This window comes from Gracilinanus agilis, chromosome 4 (assembly GCF_016433145.1).
Source record: "Gracilinanus agilis isolate LMUSP501 chromosome 4, AgileGrace, whole genome shotgun sequence".
Classification (NCBI taxonomy): domain Eukaryota; kingdom Metazoa; phylum Chordata; class Mammalia; order Didelphimorphia; family Didelphidae; genus Gracilinanus; species Gracilinanus agilis.
In genome coordinates, this window is record NC_058133.1 from 382231504 (window position 1) to 382253574 (window position 22071).

The 22071-nt window shown below is 33.8% G+C and overlaps 1 pseudogene; it reads right to left on the minus strand.

Annotated features, from left to right (window-relative positions):
* Window positions 1-535: 535 nt before the first annotated feature.
* Window positions 536-636, minus strand: LOC123248147 (annotated as a pseudogene).
* Window positions 637-22071: the final 21435 nt, after the last annotated feature.

Here is a 22071-nt window from a genome sequence, read left to right on the forward strand (position 1 = left end):
GCATTATACTATGGAGGTGAGAAAATGAACATGAGAAATCTATTTGCACAATAACATTGCTGCTCAAAAGTACCTTTTCCCTATAATTGGTTTATACCTGCTCGAAATGTATTTAAGTTAAATAGCTTTTGTCTGAAAATGGAAATGACCCCTGATAGGATTTAGGTTTGGGTCAATCACACTTAAATGTGTATTAAAGGCAATTTTCCCTATCCCACTAAAATCACCCAGGATATAGAATAGTTCACTTAGAATCATAAAGTCTTAGGTTTCTAAATAAGAATCTTAAATACTTAACCTCTCTGTCAGCAGGTAGGTAGCCTGCTTTATCATTGGTCTTTTAGAATCTTGGTTCACCATCATATTGATTAGAGTTTTAAAAGTGTCTTTACAATGCCACTTTTATTATATAAATTGTTTTACTGGTTCTGCTTACTTCCTACTACACCAGTTCATACAAGTCTTCCCAGGTTTCTCTTAAATCATCTCTTTTATTGATTTTTAGGGTATAGTAGTACTTATTACATTAAAAAAAAACCCTATAGAACATTTAATGAATTTTCATGTCATCTTTGTTCAAGGGCCATGCTAATCTCTGTATCATTACAATTTTATCATATGTGATGACAAAATGAGGTTGATTCAATAGTTCTATGTGGGGAACCTAAGCACTATGAGTAACAGTTTTGCCTTGAGAAAATGCATTTGATGCTTAGAGCAACTCACAAATAAACATCAAACTTAAAGGATGCCGGTAAGTTAGGGAACACCTATGCTTTCCCCAGAGAATCTTATCAGCATCTAAATCAGAGGGGTAACACCAGGAAATGAGATTCAGAGTGAATCAGACAAGAAGGGAAACAACTAAATAGGGCAGGAAAGTTTGGGAAGCCAGAGGACAGAATGAAGTCACTGTGAACTTTACTAATGGAAATGTTTAATGCTATTTGGAAATTTATAGTAAAATCTCCTTGGAACTTGGGTATCTGGATCTGAAAAATTGTGATGAGAAAAATATTCTAATTTCTCAAGTATGAGATTATTCCACATAAAGCATACAGATTGAATCTGAAAGGTAAAATTCACCTACAATAAGAGCACAAGTGCTACAACCTTGAGAGCAAGTATAATATAGTACTGGGCCTGCAATCAAGAAGATGTGAGATTAAATTCCCTCTCAAATATTAACTAGCTTTGTGACCCTGGCCAAGTCCCTTAACTTCTATATGCTTAAGTTTCTCTGCTTTTAAAGTGGAGGTAATAATTTTACCTATCTCCTAAGATTGTTGTAAGGATTGAATGAGGTAATATTTGTAAAGTGCTTTGCAAATATTAAAGGTCTCTATAAATGCTAGCTTTTGCATATAAAAAAGTGAAAGCCCCAAACAATTTGGTCAAGGCCTTAAATGACAAAGCTGGAACTATAAATGATAATTGTAAAATAATAGAATTCAGGTCATCTGTCTCTATATCCAGTAAACTGTTAACAACTAAATTCTGCCTCATAATATTGTTCTTGTATAAAGTGTTAGAGAATCATCATAGTTGGATAGAAGAATGAGAGTTGACTAGAACCTCAGAAGCTGCCTTTCTAGTTCAAAAGTAGGGTAACCAACCCTTATTTGAAGGATGATCAATGTGTGAAATTTATTACAGTTAAAAATATATATATATATATATATATATCTGCTTAAAGACTTGTAGTAAGTGAAAACTTATTACCTTGTTAGATAGACAATCAAAATTGAAATTTAGGATAGCTCTAAGCACTAGTAAAATTTTCTTTCCACTGAACTAAACTTTGGACAGTATTTACCCCATTATCACTTGTTCTCTCATTTAGAGTTAGACAGAATAAATATAATTCTTCTTCTACACATATCAACTGGCAGTACAAGTACAGTATCCATATGGTTGTTAGGTGCACTTCCAATTTATGACAGATTTGTGATGAAGTAAGAAACCAGTGGCAGTGAGAACTTATTTGAGTAATCCTCTAAATCACTTCCATATGGTGACCCTGTGACTGGTCCTTTAAAGCAAAAAAATAAATAAATAAAAATATAACTAAACAAACCAATGACATTTCTCATAGGACTTTCAATTTCTAGATCTGTATTCATGTTGGCTGGTTTTGCCATTGCTGTGCACACTTGCATAAAGAAAACATTGTTCTTTACCCATAGTAAGAATTCATAATTTTTTTTTACAGAGTGATCTTTTATAAACTTATCTGCTTCTCTATAGGAGATATTCCAAGTTTTCATCTCATTTCAAACATTTCTCTGTCCCCGTGAGACTAGCTAAGCTCTTTCCTTGAAATGAGTTATTGAGATCTTGACCTATGCCAAATATTACATTATATTATTACAATACAATTACTAATACAAATATTACAATGTGCTATTACAAGTACCAAGACATAATCCTCATCTGATAGGCAAAAGAATGGTGTATTGCAAAGAACACTGGACCATAAATCAAGCAATGAGGGAAGTGGCTGGGCCACTGATTTACCTCCTGCACCATCTATTTGGCAGCCTGAGGCAAAGAGTCAAGAAGATTTGTGTTTAATCTGCCTTCAAAGACTAATTGTACAATATGGAATAAGTCACTTAAACTCAGTCTCAGTTTTTTCTTCTGTAAAATAGGGATAATAGTAGTACCTGCTTCATACATAAATGTCAGCTATTATTAATATTATTACTGTTTTAGTTGCCTTATAATTCACCTCACTGACCTGTCTCACTTTCTCATATGAAAAACGAGGGGTCAAACTAAATGATAACTGCTATTGCTTCAAGCTCGAAATGTGTGATCATATAAAATAGGGTGCATTGGAAAATATAAACAAACAATTTTTTTCTTTAATTCACTCCTTGATTTATTGGGCTGTTAAGAACTATTACTAAGAAAACATTTTATTGGTTAAGGATTAGAAAAGAGTGCGATAAAAAGTCTAAAATAATATAAATAAATTATTTTTTAAGAAAAGAAAGTATACTAGATATGGAGTCAGGACACATAGGTCTTAGTTCTGGCACTACCTACTGTTTACTCACTGTGTGACCTTAAGTGAATCTTAAGAGGTAACTCTCTGGGCATCAGTTTTCTTATCAGTAGAATGAGAGCATTAGGATGTCTCCTCCCAGATCTAATTAGCTCTATTGAGGAAAAGCCAAAATCAGAATAGGTTGAAAAACTGAAACCATTTTTACTGGGATGTTCATTGGTCAGAAGCCAGCTGAAATCAATCCAGAGGTGCTGGCAACTTTCCACATACTAGGAAGGGAGGGAGCTCTTATTTTCACTTTGTTAACAGGGGTAGCAGTTAACAGGGTTGTGTTTTGTTTTTTGTTTTTTTAATTTCTAAATAACCAGACCTGTAATTTCCTCCATTTATGGAGCTTTCAATGGGAGACTTTCTATGTCAACACACATTGGATCCTTCCTGCTCTATGATATTTTGCCTTATAGAATTGCCTGGGTCACTGTCAAATGGATCAAATGGCCAGGATGTTATCAGCTGTAGGGCTTGAACTGAGGTCTTCCTGACTCCAGGGATGACTCTGTCTCTAAACCACACTGACCCTTGACAAGAGGAGTAAAAAAGAGTTAATTTATCTTTACCCAAGCATTGTACCTTGCAATTAAAACTAATCAATCTGTTCAAATACCTTTCCAAGATTGAAGGGCTTTTAAGATTCAAGTAATAATTATTGATAATGATATCTTAATATGTGCATGCCAATATCATATGTTTTTTATTGTTTAGAGGGGAAAAATCATTCCTTTCTCATACAGCCCTTTATTGCTATTAATATGTTGTCCATTGTCATTGTTGAAAGCTCCTGGAGCCCAGGGTCTGCCAGTGGTTAATACTGATGCAATGAAGTTCTAGACACCTAAACTACAACAATTTTGCCTGGGAATTGTCAATTAGCTACAATTCTCTCTCAATTATGTTTCCATGCTTCCTACTACTAATATAATTTAATAGACACTACAATACAGCAGGGTTTCATTTGGTGTCCAATTTCAAGAATTAGTGACTATTGTACTCTTTTTTTATATTTGACATTTTACTAAGGAAAGAAAAAGAAAAAATGATTATCTGATTTTCGATCCCTGAAGAACAAATCCAGTTCTGGAATATCCATGCATATAGGATTCCACTGGTTTCAGTGATTTCTGTTGCCTAGAATAAAATTTCCACTCTGGGATTTGTTATGGACCCTTAACTATATTTGAAGTTGGTGAGAAGTCTATGCATGTCTCAGGAAATAACTAGACACACTACTTCTGATGAGCTGCTACCAGAATCATGTAAAACAATAAATATGGCCACTATGAAAGCCAAACAAATGCTAGATATATTTACTAAAGCAAAGATGGCAAGTGAGACAAAGAATGTAGAAAACCATGTCTTCATTGTTTTTGCCATGTGGGTAACATGAGATCAAGCAGCATACTCATCTGTCATAAGTCATAATCCCAAATACCACTGATGGCACAGCATTCTGACAAAGATCTGAAACAAGAAGCATTTTTAAGGATAATATTCTGTGTAGATATAGGCTCAATAAACTATCCTGAGCCTCTCATATAACCTCTTTCCCTTGTTTTCATTATATTTCAGAAGGTTTGAATAAAATATGTGGTAGGAAAAATGAGTAAGAGTTCCCTTCCCCTACCTCTATCTTACAAATTCATAGACCCTAGAATGCTTGAGGTGAAAGAGACTTTAGATATCCTCTAGATCCATGTTGGTGAACCTATGGCAAATGTGCCAGAGGGGGCTGCTTCCCTCTCCTTCTCCACAGGTTCCTGAGGATATTTCTCTCATCACCTATCCCTTTGCCCAGCAGCCCAATGGGAGCACTTCCTCCCTCCCCACTTTGGGGTAAGGCAGGGGGCTCACCTTTGGTATGAAGTTTACAGTTTGGTCACTTGGTCTCTAAAAGGTTTGCTATCACTCATCTAAGTGAAACCTTATAGTGTATATGTGATTAGGGTGGTCTTGCCAGTGCTTGAAACTTCTGTAGTTGTTATTTTCTTAGTTTCAGCTGTGATAATGAGATTAAATCTACCTTGCCCATTCTTAAATCTAATCACCAAAAGTATAAACAACTCCACTTAATTCTCAAGTGGGGAGGTCTATGACCCATATATGCAAAAATGGGTGATGAATCAGAATTGACTGAATGCCCCCTAGGCAGTCCTAAGAAAAGCATTTGTTGTATTTGGACACGTAAACTAAGAGGAAGGCACAGGAAGTGATGTAAGAAATGGCCCGGATAAATTAAGAGAACTTCCAGGGCTTGACCCTTTTGACTCTTCTTGTTCCTGACTTGGACCTGGAGGAGCACTGGACATGGGACCCTGAGACCTTGGTGAGACTATTCCTAAATCTTTCCTTCAGAACTACACATGAGGGTAAAGAATAAATCTTCCTGGACTTCTCTAAAGAAACTGCTCTTTCAAAAGAGATTCTGTGACTGAAGGTTCTGCTTCATTCATCTCTGGCTCTCTGGCCTTAGGCTCAAGGCTGAGCCTCCTCCAACTGAGGATTAATTAGATCTGCATGGGTTGAACAAGGAGGCCGGGGCAAATTACTTAGAGTATTAGATTACTTATCCTATACTCTCTCTCATTTTCTTTATTTTTTCTTCCTCTTTTCATTTGTAAATAAACTTTCATAAAAGTCATTTTGACTTGAAGTTATTTTTTAATTGGGGATTGATAATTATTCAATCCCCTGGTCACCAAACCCTTTAATATTCACCAAACAAAAAACCCTCATAACCCCTTACACAGCCCAAGTGTCCACATATAAGTTTGGGGTAAGCTTGCTTCTGGCCATGATGACTCAAGGCTTGGTACAAACCTTGTATGTGACAAAATTCTTCTAATTGTCAATGGAACCTAAAAAGGTGATGACTCTGGACTTGTTGAGTCTGAATGGATTAGACATGTGAAAGGAGTGACCTGCACATCTCTCACCTTGCACCTGGGCTTTGAAGAAGGGCAGCTGCATTGAGTTGCCTCTTGAGAATGGGAAGGAGGAAAGAGTGTTTTTGTCTGTTCTCCCGCAAGGCTGAATGACTGCCTCAAACATACATTTTCTGTAGGATAAATCTGACTAGGAGAGGGATCTATTTTATGTTTCTTTCCCTGCATAAGTAATTAATAGCCTTACAGCGAAAGGATTGAGAAAACAATTATACGAGATCAGAAAAAACACACATTATAATGGTGACCAAAGACAGTCAAAGTGGTTTTCAAAGAAGTAATGGCAAACAGCAATAGAAATGCCAACAGATCGATGTGGAAATGTTAATCAGAATGGTTACAAATACAGGAATCATGATAGAGAGAAGTGTCAAATGAGAACTCAATAGTCAATGAATAAACATTTTTTTAAACTGTGCCTTCTCTATTATAATTAGCACTTAATGAGGGTTCCAAGGCAGAAGAGTGAAAAGGAGTAGGCAATTGATGTAAAGTGACTTGACACACCATTAGAAACTGTCTGAGGTTAGATCTGAACCCAGGACATCCTTGTCTGCAGGCTGGGTTCTTTATCCATTGAGCCACGTAGCCATTTCTTAGTAAGCATTTGTCAAATGTTTACTTTGTGTCAGACACTGTGATAAGTTATGGGATATATAGGCATAACCACAATCCACATATTCAGGGAACTCATTAGGATTAGGGAGATAATATACAAAATCTGTGTACACACAAGACACAGTCATCCCTCACCTATTGCAGGAGTTATGTTCCAGAGACCCCCATGATAGGTGAAAATCCACAAATTAGTGGCCTACTGCATTTCCATTGTGTACAGCATGGTATTCATCTGCAAAATCCCTCCATATAGTGAAAACTCCACGATACAGAATTAGATTTTTTTTTAACTCACAATACAGTAAAACTGTGCTAAGTGAACCATGATATAGTGAGGGATGACTGTATATGTCCTGGGTTAATAGGAAGTAATTTCCAAGAGAAGGCGCTGGGTCATGGAGGAAGAAGAAAAGAATGGGAAGACCTTTAGCAGAAGGCAGAATTTGAGGTGAGTCATGAAGAAAGTTAGTGAAACACAAGAATCCAGAAGGTGGAAAGTATCCCAAGAATGGGGGATTGCCAATAAAAAGACACAAAGTCTGAAGATAGATTATCATATGCAAAAAACACACCAACATCACTGGATCATAAAGAGCAAGTAAGGTGGAGAAAAACATAAGATGACTGGAAAAGTAGGACTAGACCAGTTTGTGAAAGGCTTTAAAAGCCAAACAGAAGATTTTATATTTTATCCCAAAGGTAATAAAGAGTCACTGGAGTTTATTGAGTAGGGGAGTGACAAGGTCAGGCCTTTGCTTTAGGGGGATCACCTTGGCAGCTGAATAGAGGATGAAATGGAGTAGGGAAAGATTTGAAACAGGAAAACCAACCAGCAGGCTACTGCAATAATCTAGGTGTGAGGTGATGAGGGTCTGCACCATGGAGGTGGAGAGTGAGTGGAGTGAAGGGGACAAATTTGAGATGATACAAAGATAGAAACAATAGATACATATGAATGTTCTGCCCTGAAAAGCTACTTTTAAGGAGAATTTCATGAATATTCTACAAAGAAAAAAGAGAACTTCCAAGGTCAGAAATCAAGAGGTATCCCTTTGCTATGTGTTTGCTGTGTGTGTTTCAAAACAACTGTACTTTAATTAATCTCCCTTTCCCTAGGAACATTGTGTCTCCAAGGGTAGAGGATGGCCCCATTTGGGAGAAGTGGAGGGAGATTGTTCAGTACCTACTGTTCTTGTTATTCCAGCTTAGTAAATACACTTTTTAAAAATAGAATTTATTCCCAGGTATCTTAACCATTCCCTCCCATATCTGAACCACAGAAGATATGTAAATATAAATTATGTCTTTCATGTTTCTATTTATCAGTTCTTTATTTGGAAGTAGACATTCACAAGGCATTCTTCAAATATTAATTCTAGAGCTGTATATAATATTCTCTTGGTTTTGCTCATTTCATTCTTCATCATTTCTTGGAAGTCTTTCCAAATTTTTTTTAACTTATCCTGATCATTTCTTACTGAATAAGTAAATAAACTTTCTAAAAGTTAATTGAAGTCCCGGTAACTGATTATCAATATTAAAACACCACTTTGGGCTTCTGAGTGACAGTATTAGAAACCCAGCTACTTACAGTGATCACCAAAACCTTTTGAAGGGTAGTAGAAGCTACCCTTGGGATGTGAACTGTGAGTATGAATGCCCTGCATGTGAATGAGGGTGGGTGGGTTGTTGCTTAGTGTAGATAAAGGCATATTATGTCAAAGAATCAGTGCTTTTTCTGTAGAAAAATGGCCCAGTTTGCCTGGGTCTTCATTTTCTCCTCTTTAAAATGAAGGAATTGGACTGGATGATCTCTAAGGTCCTGAAAGCTGTGATCTCTAGTGTCTTCTCTAAAGTGCCTGCTCAGAGATTAAAAACCAAATGTCTTCATTTCTAATATAATGTTCTTTCCCTACTATGAGGAACCACATCTGACTACCTATGAATGGAAAGCAAAAGTGAGTTCAGCTGTTTTATTCAGATAAGGAAAGGGGCAACAATTAGACAGATGTCTGATTTTCCTGTGTTCCCATACAAAACAAATTCATGTGACTTATCTAGCTACTTCTTCTAAGGATCACAGGACCATAGATTTCAATCTGTAAATGACTTTGGAGGCCATCAAATGCAACCCCCTCATTTTAAAGATTTTTTAAAAACCCTACAGTATAGAGGGTTTTAGTGATTTATTTGAAGCAATATGTCTCTTAGTAAGCAACTAAGGCAGGATTTGAGCTCAAGCCTTCTAGACTCCAAATTCAGAATTCTAGTCACTGTGTCATCTAACTTTCAGATCAAATATTCTTTCCCTATTAGATTTAACTCATGAGGGGCAGGTAGGAGTCTCATTGAATAGAAAGCCAGGTCTAGAGATGAGAGTTTGTGGGTTCAAATACGGCCTTAGATAATTCTTAGCTGTGTGACCCTGGGCAAGTCACCAATACACAGTCCTGATTCTAAGACAGAGGGCAAGAGTTTAAAAAGATATAAGAAAATACATTAAGCACTAAGTCAAAATACCCAAGTTCTCATTTCAGTTCTGCTGTGTGACTGTGGATAGAAGACTTTATATTGCTCTGAACCTCTGATTTGTCATTTAGTAAAATGAGGGATTTGAATTAAATCATCTTTCAGGTACCTTTCAGTTCAGCTAATTTTTGAGTCTATAAGAGTTCACTTTCTATTTGCATTTTCATCTTTCTTCTTAACTGTTTAAGCCTCCTCTTTTTGAAACAAAGAAGGAAATGTTATTTCTCCAATTCTTCATTTTTTCTGGTTTCCTCCATCAACCATCTGGTTTTCCCATTTTATTTATTATTGTCATTATTATTGTGACTACTACTAGTGACAATAATAACTGTACTTAGAGGTTTTACAAAGCACTTAAAGTAGGGAATCTCATTATATCTTCACAACAAAACTTTATGGTTGGGACCATAGACATTTTTATCCCCATTGGATAGATGATGAAACCAAGGCTTAAGTAATGAAAAGTGACTTGACAAGTCACCACAACCCCTTTCCTTAGTAAGTAGCAGAGCCAGGTTGTTGACCTTGTGCTTCTTGCACAATTCAGTGTTTTTCCCATATACTACTTTCTTGTAGGAGTAATAGAAAAGGCTAATATTTATTCATGTTCCCCAAAATTCATAACTTAAGGATTTGATTTGTGCCAAGAATGTAAAATGAATTCCTTAAGATTTTACTGAAAGTGGCAAACCGTACAATATAATCCAAAACCCAACATTTTATGTTAAGTGCATTTGACCTAAGAAAATAGTAAATGTGTATAGATAGCAAAACTTTCTCTATCATACATTCATCTGGATGAGCTATAAGCATTTCAAATTCACCATGCCTAAAACAGGATTCATTTTTTTTTTTTGGTTTTGCTCACCCCAGATATCCTATAAATTGCCAAGTGTTGCTGATTTTGCTTCCATCATATTTTGGATATTTCTCTCTTTTCCAAACATATACCCAGCAGTTCAGGTCCTCATTAACATTTACTTGGAATATTGTAATAGTATCCTAATTGATCTCACTGCCTCTAGCCTCTCTCTTCTCCAATACTTCTTCTTCCACATAGCTGCCAAACAGATATTCTTTTTTCCCCTTGTTTTCTTACTTTTTAAAAATTAGTTTATTTGATTACATCAAAATTCCCAGGTATCTTCCCTCCTCTCACCTCACCACATTAAAGAAGGCATCATTTGATAAATATACATATATCAAGTTATGTCTTTCATGTTTTCACTTATCAGTTCTTACTTTGGAGGTGGACAATCAAAAGTTATTCTCCAAACATTATTTCTATAGCTGTATATGTTTTCTTGGTTCTATTCATAATTTTATGCAGGTCTTTCCATGTTTTTTAAACTAACCTGTTCATTTTTTCTTATTCCATAATATCCATTTGCTACAACTTGTTCAGCCATTCCCAAATTGATGGACATCCTTCAATTTCAGTTCTTTGCCAGCACAAAGAGAGCTGCTATAAATATTTTAGAACATATAAGTTTTTCCCTTTTCCCTTATCACCTCAAGAAACAGATTCCAATAGCAATATTGCTAAGTTGAAGGGTAGTTTTATAATTCTCTGGGCATAATTCCAGATTGCTCTTCAAAATTATTAGTTCACAGTTCCACCAACTGTGTATTAGTATCCAAATTGATATTCTTTGAGGATAGATTTGACTATGTTACTCTGCTGCTCTTAAGAACCCCAGCACTTCTAGGATAAAAAACAAACTCTCTTACCACAAAAGATCTATTTAAAATGGAAAACTTAAAAGTATGCATCATCAAATACTTAAAACACCAACTATACCATGTATCTATTGTGAGGTGGATGGATGGGGCAGTTGGGGAGGAAATGGAGGTCTAAAGACTCCGGGGAGACTTGTGAAACTGTGAAAGAGATATTTCAATTTCACCTCTGACCCACACTGACTGTGAAGCTTACAAAGGGCATGGTTTGGGCTTTCTTAGTTCTTTTATCTCCTCTGTGAAGTTGTTGCTGAGATCACCTGCTAAGAAGCAGCACCCAGGAGCTCCTGACCTCTTGAACTCACCAAGTTAAAACTAAAGATGGAAATAACCATATCAAAATTACTCTTTGGTCACCTGTGAACAGAGAAAGAAAGAGAAAAAAGAGGCACCCATGGTCTGGATGGCTATTCTGAGGCACCTCTAGGCAAACATCTCTTCTCACTGCCATTTGTGTGTAGTTTTAGGAGCTGGCTGCTAAGGATGGAGGAGAGAACCAACTCAGAGTCCCAGTGTACTTAAAAGAGATGCAAAGAGAGCCTTGATTTGATTTTTAAAGCTTACCACATTCTGACTTCAGCCTACCTTTTTCCTGCCCTTTATTCCACAGATGCTATGTTATATTATAACCAAACCAGGCTGTTCGCTATTTCCTATACATTATTCACTGGTCCATGCTATTCTTCATGCCTGGAATTCACTCCCTCCTTACCTCCACCTTGAGGAATAACAAGTTTTCATCAAAGCTCAGCTCAAGTGCTAACTTGTTCAAGAAAGTCATCCTTATTCCTTGAGTTGCTAGTACATCCCTACCCCTCACTAAATTAGAAACACATAAGTTGTATGTATTTTATTTACCTATATTCCTTTTCTCTTCTCACCTCAATAAAATACAAACTTCTTTGGGGTAAGGGGCTTTTAAAAAATGGATATCTCTGCTAATGCTATGCTTTGCAGAGATTCCTAGCACTTGGTAGATATGTGTTAAATGCTTGTTGCATGAATGACTGAATGAAAATGTGAACTTTTTGTTGAAATTTTTTGTAGAATATACATCTCATAAAATGATATAACAACTTGAAATATGGATCAATTTCCACTAACAAAAAAAAAAGAAATTTTTGGTTATAATTCTTTTTTTCTCTTTTCACAAGAATTTGTAAAGACCAGATTTTCTTTACAAGATTGTCTACATAAAAATTAGATTAATAAAATAACAGTATGGCATACTGAATAAAACACTGGACCTTCAAGTCAAAAAATCCTGCAACAGATGCTTATTAGCTGTATGACCCTAAGCAAATTATTTAATCTTTATGATCATCCTGTACTTCAGTAGTGGCAGATACCTCACTTAAAATCACAGATTCTTTTTGTATTCTGATATTGTCCAAAAAATATCATATGATCCCTATTTTCTCTGTATGTTTTTATCAAGTTTTTCCCCATTCTGTATTTTCTCAATATTGAGAGATTTGGTCCTGCTTCTTTTATATCTGAATTGTTAACACATTATGCTTCATTTTGTTGGCTCAGAATAATGACTTCCTAGAAACTTATTGTCTAAAGCAATGATTACATTTATTTCAAATTACATATATATATGTATGTGTGTGTATATATATATATATGCACATAATTTTAAGGTACTTCAAAGAATACAATCATTTAACAACAGAAAATTTCTCTAAGAAGCAAAATGTATTCATCTCAGGATTGAAAAACATATTTTCTTCCTGAAAGGGGATGCAATCAATCATTTAATTTGTTAAATGCCCACAGGATGCCTGGATCTTTTATAAACATTAATAATTGGCACAGCCCTGTCCTCAACTATGAGCAGGACTCACGTATTTGGAATGTAGCATACTTGGCAATTCACATCAAATATACTGTTTTGGGGAATTCAGGATAGCCTGCCAATTTAGAAATTAATACTAAATTTGAGAAAATCAATGTAATAAATAGAAATATCCTGAAAATCATTAATAATATGTCTATTTGTCCTTGTAAGAACTACATTGGTTTTATTTTATTTCTTCTTTAAATTCAACTTTCTTTAGAGATGTTTCTCAATGTGTTAGCCTTAACTTTTCATCAAGAATTCACTCATGAACTCATTTAAACATAATCATTATCCTATTTTGAAAGCAAAAAAAAATTCATTGGTTAATGTCATTCAGTCTGATCAGTACTGATAAACTAATAGATCCATTTATTCATTTGAACATTTATTAAGTACATACTATGTGCCAAGAAGTGTGCTAGGTACTAAAGATGTTAGGCAAGGCAAGGCAAGAAGATTTTATTAAGTTATATTATAACAATATATGTTATAATATAAGTATATGCCAGGTATTGTGCTAAGTGTTGGGAACACAAATACATACAAAAGGAAAGACAGACCCTTTCCTCAAAGATCTTACATTCTAATGGCAGAAGACAACATACAAAAGGGAGCTAAAAATCAGGGAGAGGAAAAGGAAGAAAGTACCAATGTATGGTGACATCAAAGTCCAGAAAGAGAGGAGTGGAGCAGTGAGGGCAATAAAAGTTGATCAGTCTGGGTTGCTCCCTGAATAAAAGTCACAAGAGGAATTTGCCAATGGGATAAAGGAATGGGGTCAACATGATAGAGAAAAATCCCAAGCTACAAAGGCAGTTGAGGCATGGTGTCAAAGTCCAAGAAATCAGAGACAGAGTTCAGAGGGGAATATAAAGATGAACAAGTCATTATCTCTACACTCAAAAAATCATCTAATCCTTTTAGAATGCTATATTAATTTTTTAATGACAGTAATACCTTAAAACTTTAATCATGGTTCCTACTTTTTTATTCAGTGATAAAAAGTAGTCATTTTCTCTAGCTGCAAAGGAGTCTACAGAACATACAACACAAAAGAATGACATAAAAATCTATTAAATAAATATAGGGAGAATAAAATTATAACGATAATAACAAAAATATTTGGAAGGTAATATATTAAAATAAGTTTAAGATTAATTAAATACAGGTCTCATTACATAAAGGCATTTAGATAAATATTAATATTTCTTGTTAAAAATGAAGAATAACATTTTTAGATCTTCTTAGAGCACATGATAAATCAGACAAAAACTTATTGATATACTTTTAGAACAGACATCACTATACTTCCTTATAATAAAGACTAATAAAAATTTAAAATATTGGATTTGTAGGAGGTATCGAAAAAGGTTTATTTCCTGATGAAAATATGGGCAGCAAACACTTGAAGTTAATCAAGAATCTGGTGATCTGTAGGCATTGGATAAATGGCTGTGTCTTTCAGATTAATTTATTAAAATGGATAGGTTTATAATTACCCTCAATGCTCAGATCATCTTCACTAGATATAACAGGTTATTCTTAAGATGTCTATACATACAGGTAGGTGAATATTATATAATAAAATGTTAAAAAATTGTGCAACATATCACTGTATATTATAAAAATGTAGCATCTATCAAATACCTAGCAAGAGACAATTTAGAAGCTAAAATACTTCAGAAGCTCATTATCTTTTATGACCAGAGAAATAATGGAGGTCCTTGAATGAATGGACAAGATGTTTGGATTTTTTTTAATGTTCACATTTTCCAGTATACCAACAGTGACTGAGGCACATCTGAAAGTAAAAATAGTTATGATCCAAGTCTTGGGAATCCTTGGAACAAGCAAGTCTCTAGCTAAAGCAAGAAACATTCTTTGTGAAATTCATAATATAAAATACGTGCATCTAAATGGCCTTCAAAATACTAATATGACTTTTGTCTTATCAGTGGACTTCAGTGACTCTAGAAGAGAGAATGGGGCTGACAATTTTGTGCAACTCAGCCTCACCTAAATCCAATTCACGCTTAAGTCAAGATGATATCATTGGTCATTCTCAAAAACAAAGGATAAACAACAACAATAACAGTTAAAAATATAGGTTAAAGAATAATAGTTCAAAATATAGGTTGAAAATGTGTGTATGAATGTATGCAATGCATGTTGCATAAAATGAAGGGACTATATTAACACAATGTAATATTCAAATTCTGCTACTATATCAAAATGACAACATAATCATTAGTCTTAAATAATCAGGGACATATGAATATGTCTTTTATAGAGGAAATTTTATGTAAATTCTCTGTAAAAGCAAAACATCAATAATAGTCAGAATCTGGAGTCTATTAAACCAAACATTACTACTACTATAATTCTTGTTGTTTTCTTGGCAAAGACACTGGAGTGGTTTGTAATTTTCTTCTTTAGCTCTTTTTAAAAATATACATTTTTATTTTTATTTTTTTGTTAGATGTCAATGAAAATGTTAAACCCTTATCTTCCATCTTATAATCAACACTGTGTATTAATTCCAAGGCAGGAAATAGTTGAGGCCAAATATCAAGCTAGGAACTCCCATCCCCATCTCTGGCTCTCAATTCACTGAGCCATCTAGCTGTCCCCTCAATACAATTTCTTCATACTCATTTTCTGGCATTTTGCATTCCATGTTCTCTTTCTCTTTCCCACTCTTTCCCCAAAGAAGTCAGGTAATATGATACAGGGTGTTCTGCTTTTCTCACGTCCCCTCCAACATTTATCATTTTCCTTTGTTTGTCATGTTAGTCAGTCTGATAAGTATGAGATGGTACCTCTAAGTTGTTTAATTTGCATTTCCCTTATCAAGAGTGATTTGGAGCATTTTTTCATATACCTAAAGATAGTTTTAATTTCTTTATCTAAGGATGGCTAGCTTTTTTGATAGATGAGGTAACTGAGGCAACCAGGGTTAAATGACTTGCCACAGGACACATATCTAGTAAATGTCCAAGGTCATATTTGAACTCGAGTCTTCCTAAATCCAGGCCTGGCATTCTATCCACTGTACCATATGGGTGCCCTCTACTAGTGCTGTAGGGACTCAAATAAATTGTGTGACTGAATAAGTCATTTAACTTCTCTAACATCTTAAAATATGAGGATTGGACTAGCTAAATGATCTCTAGAGTTCCTTCTAGCTTTGAAAGGAAGGATTAACATCTGCTTTGTTGCAATGATCAGAGATATGAAAAGGTAAACAATATTAAGCTTCCCTGGTTTAAATGCTAGGATTTTAATCTTTAGAAACTCAAATTCTAAATAGTAAGGAAAGGAAAGGAAATTGAATATCATGATTCAGTTAAATATGATAAATATTTCTTACCTACTCTGAGTATGCTAAGAACTAGGGATTAAAGGGATGAATAAAACATGATCACAATCTTCAAGGAACTAACAATCTAACAAAGGAAATAAGTGATATGAGTACAGAAATATAAAATGAACAGGGATGTCTACATGCCCAGAGAAGTGAGACATGACTTTCAAATATGATGAAAGTAGAGAAGGTCTTAAATAGCAAGTGACATTGAAACTGAGCCTCAAAAGATATGCAGAAATCTAACAGACTGACTGAAAGAAATTCAGGTGATTCAGAAAAGCATATGCAAAATCACAAGTACAAAATTATAAGTCAACTTCAAAAAATGTCAGATAGTTCAATTGTTTTGACTAAAATCTAAAGAATACAGAAATACAGCATGGTTTCATGATGATTACTAAATGTGAAATCAGGAAGAACTAAGATATATCTCCCACCTCCAATAATTCTAAACTGAGGGAACATGTACAAATCAGATAACCTTTTGGAGCCTTAAGTTTCCTGATCTGTAAAATGATAGTAATAATACCTGTATTATTTGTCTTATGATATTGTTCCAAATCTCAAATATGTTAACATACTTTAGCTATTTAAGAGAACTTACAAAATGTAAAGTGCTATATATCTTTTAGTTGTTATTAAGATTAGTGGAAAAGTAGATTAGAGCCAGAGTATGGTAGATCATGAATGACAAGTGAAGAAGTCTCTACTCTATTCCCAGGATAAGCATTTAGAAGCCATTTATTTAGAGTTGCTAAATAGCAGAGTAGCATGGTAAGAATTATCCAAATGGCTTTTGCATAGGCTTATGAGCATCCCACATATACTATAGAACAAAAACAATGTTAGATTCAGTAAACATATATTTCTGTTAGCATTAAATATATTAATCTAGTAATCCCTTTTCTAGATATATTACAAAGTTTCATATCCTCTTTAACACATCATGTTCCAAAGTCCCCCAAAGATATAATTGTTATAAGGTTTTAAGGCTAGTAGGTCCCCTAATCATATAAACCCATAGCCCTTCGAATACCTAAAGTAAAAGTGATCTGAGGACATGAGGCAGATTTAGGACCAACATTATAGAGAACAACCCTTTGGTCCTCATTGTGTGTGGTAAGTAGTAATATATTTTGGAAGAAATTAAGGTTCCTGTAATATGATACTTCTGAAAATGTTCACACTTTGTAAAAAGTCCATTTGTTCCCTCAACACTACTTATGGTATGTAATCCCAGCTCTACCCAGCATTAGTTATACAGGTAAAATTCCCATTAACATAAATACATTTATGTCATGTCTACTGATCCTTTAAAATGTTCACTGACTTCATCTTTGGATATTAAAAACAAAAGTACCTTTATTTCATTAGAAAAACAGTCCAGCAAAGACAGGCTAAAACAAAGAATCACAAAGTAGTGAGTGAAGGGATAAAAGACATGGCAAACTACTTTTAGGAGACAGACACAAAGACAGAGACAGTGAAACAGTGATACAAAGAGACAGAGATAGAGTAACACAGAAACAGAATGACAAAGTCAAAGAGACAAGAGACTGAGAGGCATTAAGAGGGAAAGGGAGAGAGAATAGGGGGAAAGAGAGAAGAGAGAGCCTAGGCTTGTATCTATTGCCTGATGATTCCATTATCCAGTGGATGGGATTTAAAGATAGAAGAAATGTTTGATCATCTTTTCCAACTACCTCATTTTACAAATGGGGAAACTAAGCCCAGAAGGAAGAGATTTGCTCAGTGTTACATAGGTAATAAATGACAAAGTCAATATTTAAACCCCAAACTTCTGACTTTAAATCAAATGCACTTTCCATTACACTATGCCAGAGTTGGTGAATGTTTCAAGATCACGTGCCTAAAATACAATTTCAAGCTGCCTGTGAGTCCCTTGTACTAACTCAGAAAGTAGATGGAGAAACTATTCACACTGAGCAAGTGGACAAAGTGGTTGGGGCATGCAAAAAATGTCCTTGAGGCTGTGTAGAGGAGGAATGCAGCAGCCCCCTCTGTGCCACCCTGGCACCCATGCCATGCCTTTGCCAAAATGGCACTATGTTATCAAAACTAGTTACTGATGATGAAATGATACTATAGGTTGATATTATAAACTGGTACATCATGATGTTATGTGCCTTCTTCATAAGGAAGTAGATAGCTTCTAATTTGTTCTCTACATTGAATGTAATCCCTCAGAACATCCCCCAGAACAGAATCAGCACACAGATTCTATTACTGCTATTAAAGTTGAGGTATTCAAAACATATTCTGTAACAGAGAGCAAAAAACTATTCTAATTTGAAATACTATAATTTGAACTTCTCTCTGGATAACAACTCAAGCCCCTTTAATAAACTCAGATAAATATTTATTAATCAGCTACTATAGTAGCTCAATATTCTGCACAGGGGGCACTAACACAAAAATTAAATGAAAAATGCTCAAGTAGCTTACATGCTATTGATCAAATAAACTTAATCAGATAGACTTTTAAAATAAATGTTGTTTTCACTTCCCAATATTACTCTCAGCTGTCCCTTATAACAAAGAATTATAATTCAGCAAAATAAAAAAATAAAAAAGAGAAGAAATGAAACCTCTTAACACATTTGCAATGTAATGCATCATTGCACTATAGTCTACCACCTCTATACTTTACTTTCAGTTTCTAAAATCAAGGTTGATAAAATCTGATAATAGCATTGATTTCCTTCGCATTATTTTGTAGATTTTGCAGATTATCCCCTTGTTTCTATTTGTTTCACATTGCATCAGTTTGATCAACTGTTGGCAAGTTTCTCTGAATTCTCCATATTCATCATTTCTTTATGGTACAATATATTTATCCAGCCATTCACTAACTTAAGAAAAACCATTTTTTTAATTGTGGCCTCAAAAAGTGATGTTATAACTATTTTAGTATACATGGAATCTTTCTTTTGTTGGTTTTGTTGTTGTTAACCTTGTTATCTATTTCCAGTAAAACCATCACTGAATCAAATGTTACATGCAGTTTAGTTACTATTCTAGTTTCAAATTGTTCCCCCGATTGGCTAGAACAATTTATAACCCTAGTAACACTTTATTAGACCCTGAATTCACTAATATTTCTGACATTTTGGGGGGGTTTTCTTTGTCAATCTGATCAAATGAACCTGAGTTTTTTAGTTTTTCTCTTAGGATTTTGATAAGACTTCATATATGTGTTGAAAATTTACATTTTTCCTTTTGAAAACTGCTCATTCATATCATATTAATTAATTTATCTGTTAAATATTGTTTGGACAACTATGTATTTGTCTAAAATCTTCAAATATCACTTACATCAGACTTTTATCTGAATGGATGCAAAGATATTTTCCCAATCAATAACTTATTTTCTTATGCTAGTTACATTTATTTTATACATATAAAAGCTTTTTTTTAAAGCTAAAACTGTATATTTATTTAAGAATTCTCCCTGACCCACTGCAAAGTCATATATGTGAAAACTACTACCTTCAAATTTGGGTATGCAGTTTTAGTTACTGTTCATAGCCTAATTTCTGCCAAACATCTTTTCATGTTTCTGAGCAGTTATAATTTAATAGGGAATTCCATGTTGCAAATATCTTTATTTTAGTTTTCTTCAACAATAGGCTATTATGTTTGCTAGCTTCTGAATCCTGATTACCTAATCTGTTTCAGTGACTAACTTTCTTTTATTTTACCAGTACCAAATATATTTGATAATTACTGTTTGATAATGTAAATTAAACATGGTAATATTAAATCCCTTTCTTACACAGTTTTAAATTTTCCTCTGGAAATTTTTTATTTTGGCTGCTTCAGATGCACATTTTAATTTGTTTTATGTAGTTCAATAGACCTTGATAGTTTGGAATGATGCTAAATCAGTAAACTATTTTAGGTATTGCCATGCTCTGTATTTTATTAGACAACCCAATCAGAAGCTTTTACTATCTCACAAAGTACTTAAATATTATTTCTATAAAGAATGTTTTCCAATTATATTCATAAAATTTCTCAGGATATCTTGATAAATTAATACTCAGATACTCTGGCATTTTGTGGGATTTATGGAATGGAAAGGAAAACAGAAAGCATGGTAATTCTATGGATTTGTTTTATGTATTACTATTTTATGGAAGGCATTGATTGCTGTGTTAATTTTTTTATTAAATTTGAGTACTTCAAGAAATTATCATGTTATATCAATGAAAATAATTTTGATTCCTCCTTATATATATGTATATATATATGTACATATATATATTTAATTCCTCAATGTGCTGCCTTTCTCTTATTAGTATAATTCATAATTCAAAAAGATATATAAAACTATAGTGGTGACAATGGATGTCCTTTATACATTATTGGGAAGCCTTCTAATGTTTATCCCAAATAATTCTTGCTCTTCATTCTAAATAAGCATTTTATGATTATAAGTTCTATTTATTTCTATGATTTTAATATTTTAATATCAATGATAGATATTTGTTGAGTATTTGCTGGAAGTTTATCTGCATGTAGTAAAGTAATACTGTTGTTATTGCTTATAATTGTAAAGTATGAACTTAAAAATCGATACCTTACTATATTTTATGTTAATTAAAATCAAATCTAATCAATGGAATCAGTACTTATGGATCAGATTTAAATTCAATTTTATATGCCTTAATAGTAAAATTTGTAAGAGTTTAACTTCCCTATTCCTCCAAGCTAACATCTAGAATAACATCTGTGTCACTAGAGAAGAGAGAAGTGGGGAGAAGGATGAGACAATATGGTCATTAGATGTTCTGTCTAGTCATAAACCTAGCACTAAGCCATTCTGCTGTAGGCAGGTACTTGGCACAGGACTCTCCAAAAGATTTTAGCTCTATATTTCCCTATTACCATGGGTCCTGGAGATCCCCTTTTGTGAGTCAAGCCAAAGAAAGTCTACCCTTTATCTCTATAAGTTCACCTTTTACTTCTGCTATAGACTAATTAGTGTCTTGGTTTAATTTTCAACATAGAACTATTTTTGGCATCTCACATAATGTCCTGTCTTTTTACTAAATAAAAAAGAACTCCTTTGAATATCAGTGATATCCTTGGCTATTAGAGGGGCCATGGATCCCCCATTTATTAGCAACTGCTAACCTTGCTAATAAATTAATAATGCTTAGACCTTTGTGCCTCTATTTATCTTTATTAGAGATTTATTTTTCAACAGTTGGATTATCCTAATATTCCTGGCAGAAATCCTACTTGGTCATAATTAAAAAAAGTTTTAGATGTACTGTATTTTTAATAAAATTGTTGTTCAATAATCTACATAAATATTTATTAGTAATATTGAGAAATATTTTCTACTTTATCTCTACATGATTTGATTTCTAGGTTATATTTAACACATAGAAGAAATTAGATTAAGTTCCATGTATGCATACACAAACAAGAAAATATGGACTCAAGTTTTTATAATTTGTTTAATTTCTCTTTCAAGATATGGCTATTAACTGGCTCTTGCCCTATTAATCTGGGTGTTTTACATTTTTTGTAAATATGCATTAAAATTCAATTTTGCAATTTTGAGCAAAAGATATAGAGAATATGAGACACTATTATGTTTAATGTTTGTTGATTGTGAAAGCTTATTTTTGATTTAGTAAAACAAAATATCCCCTTAAGGATTTTTTTTTCAAACAAGATGTCTTCTATCCTTTCACAAAAATCATTCAAGTTTCTTTGAATGACAATAACAGAAAGAATATTGTTCAGTGACTCTCTGATCACAGAATTCAAGTTAGGCATAAAACAAGAAATATTTTTCAACAAAGGTTTTCACCATGGTGATAGACTAAATCCAATCCCGATTTTAGGTCAACTATAGATTCCATTTAGATGATTTGATGGATCCTGCTACTGTATATTTTTAATGAATGACATAGTCTATGTT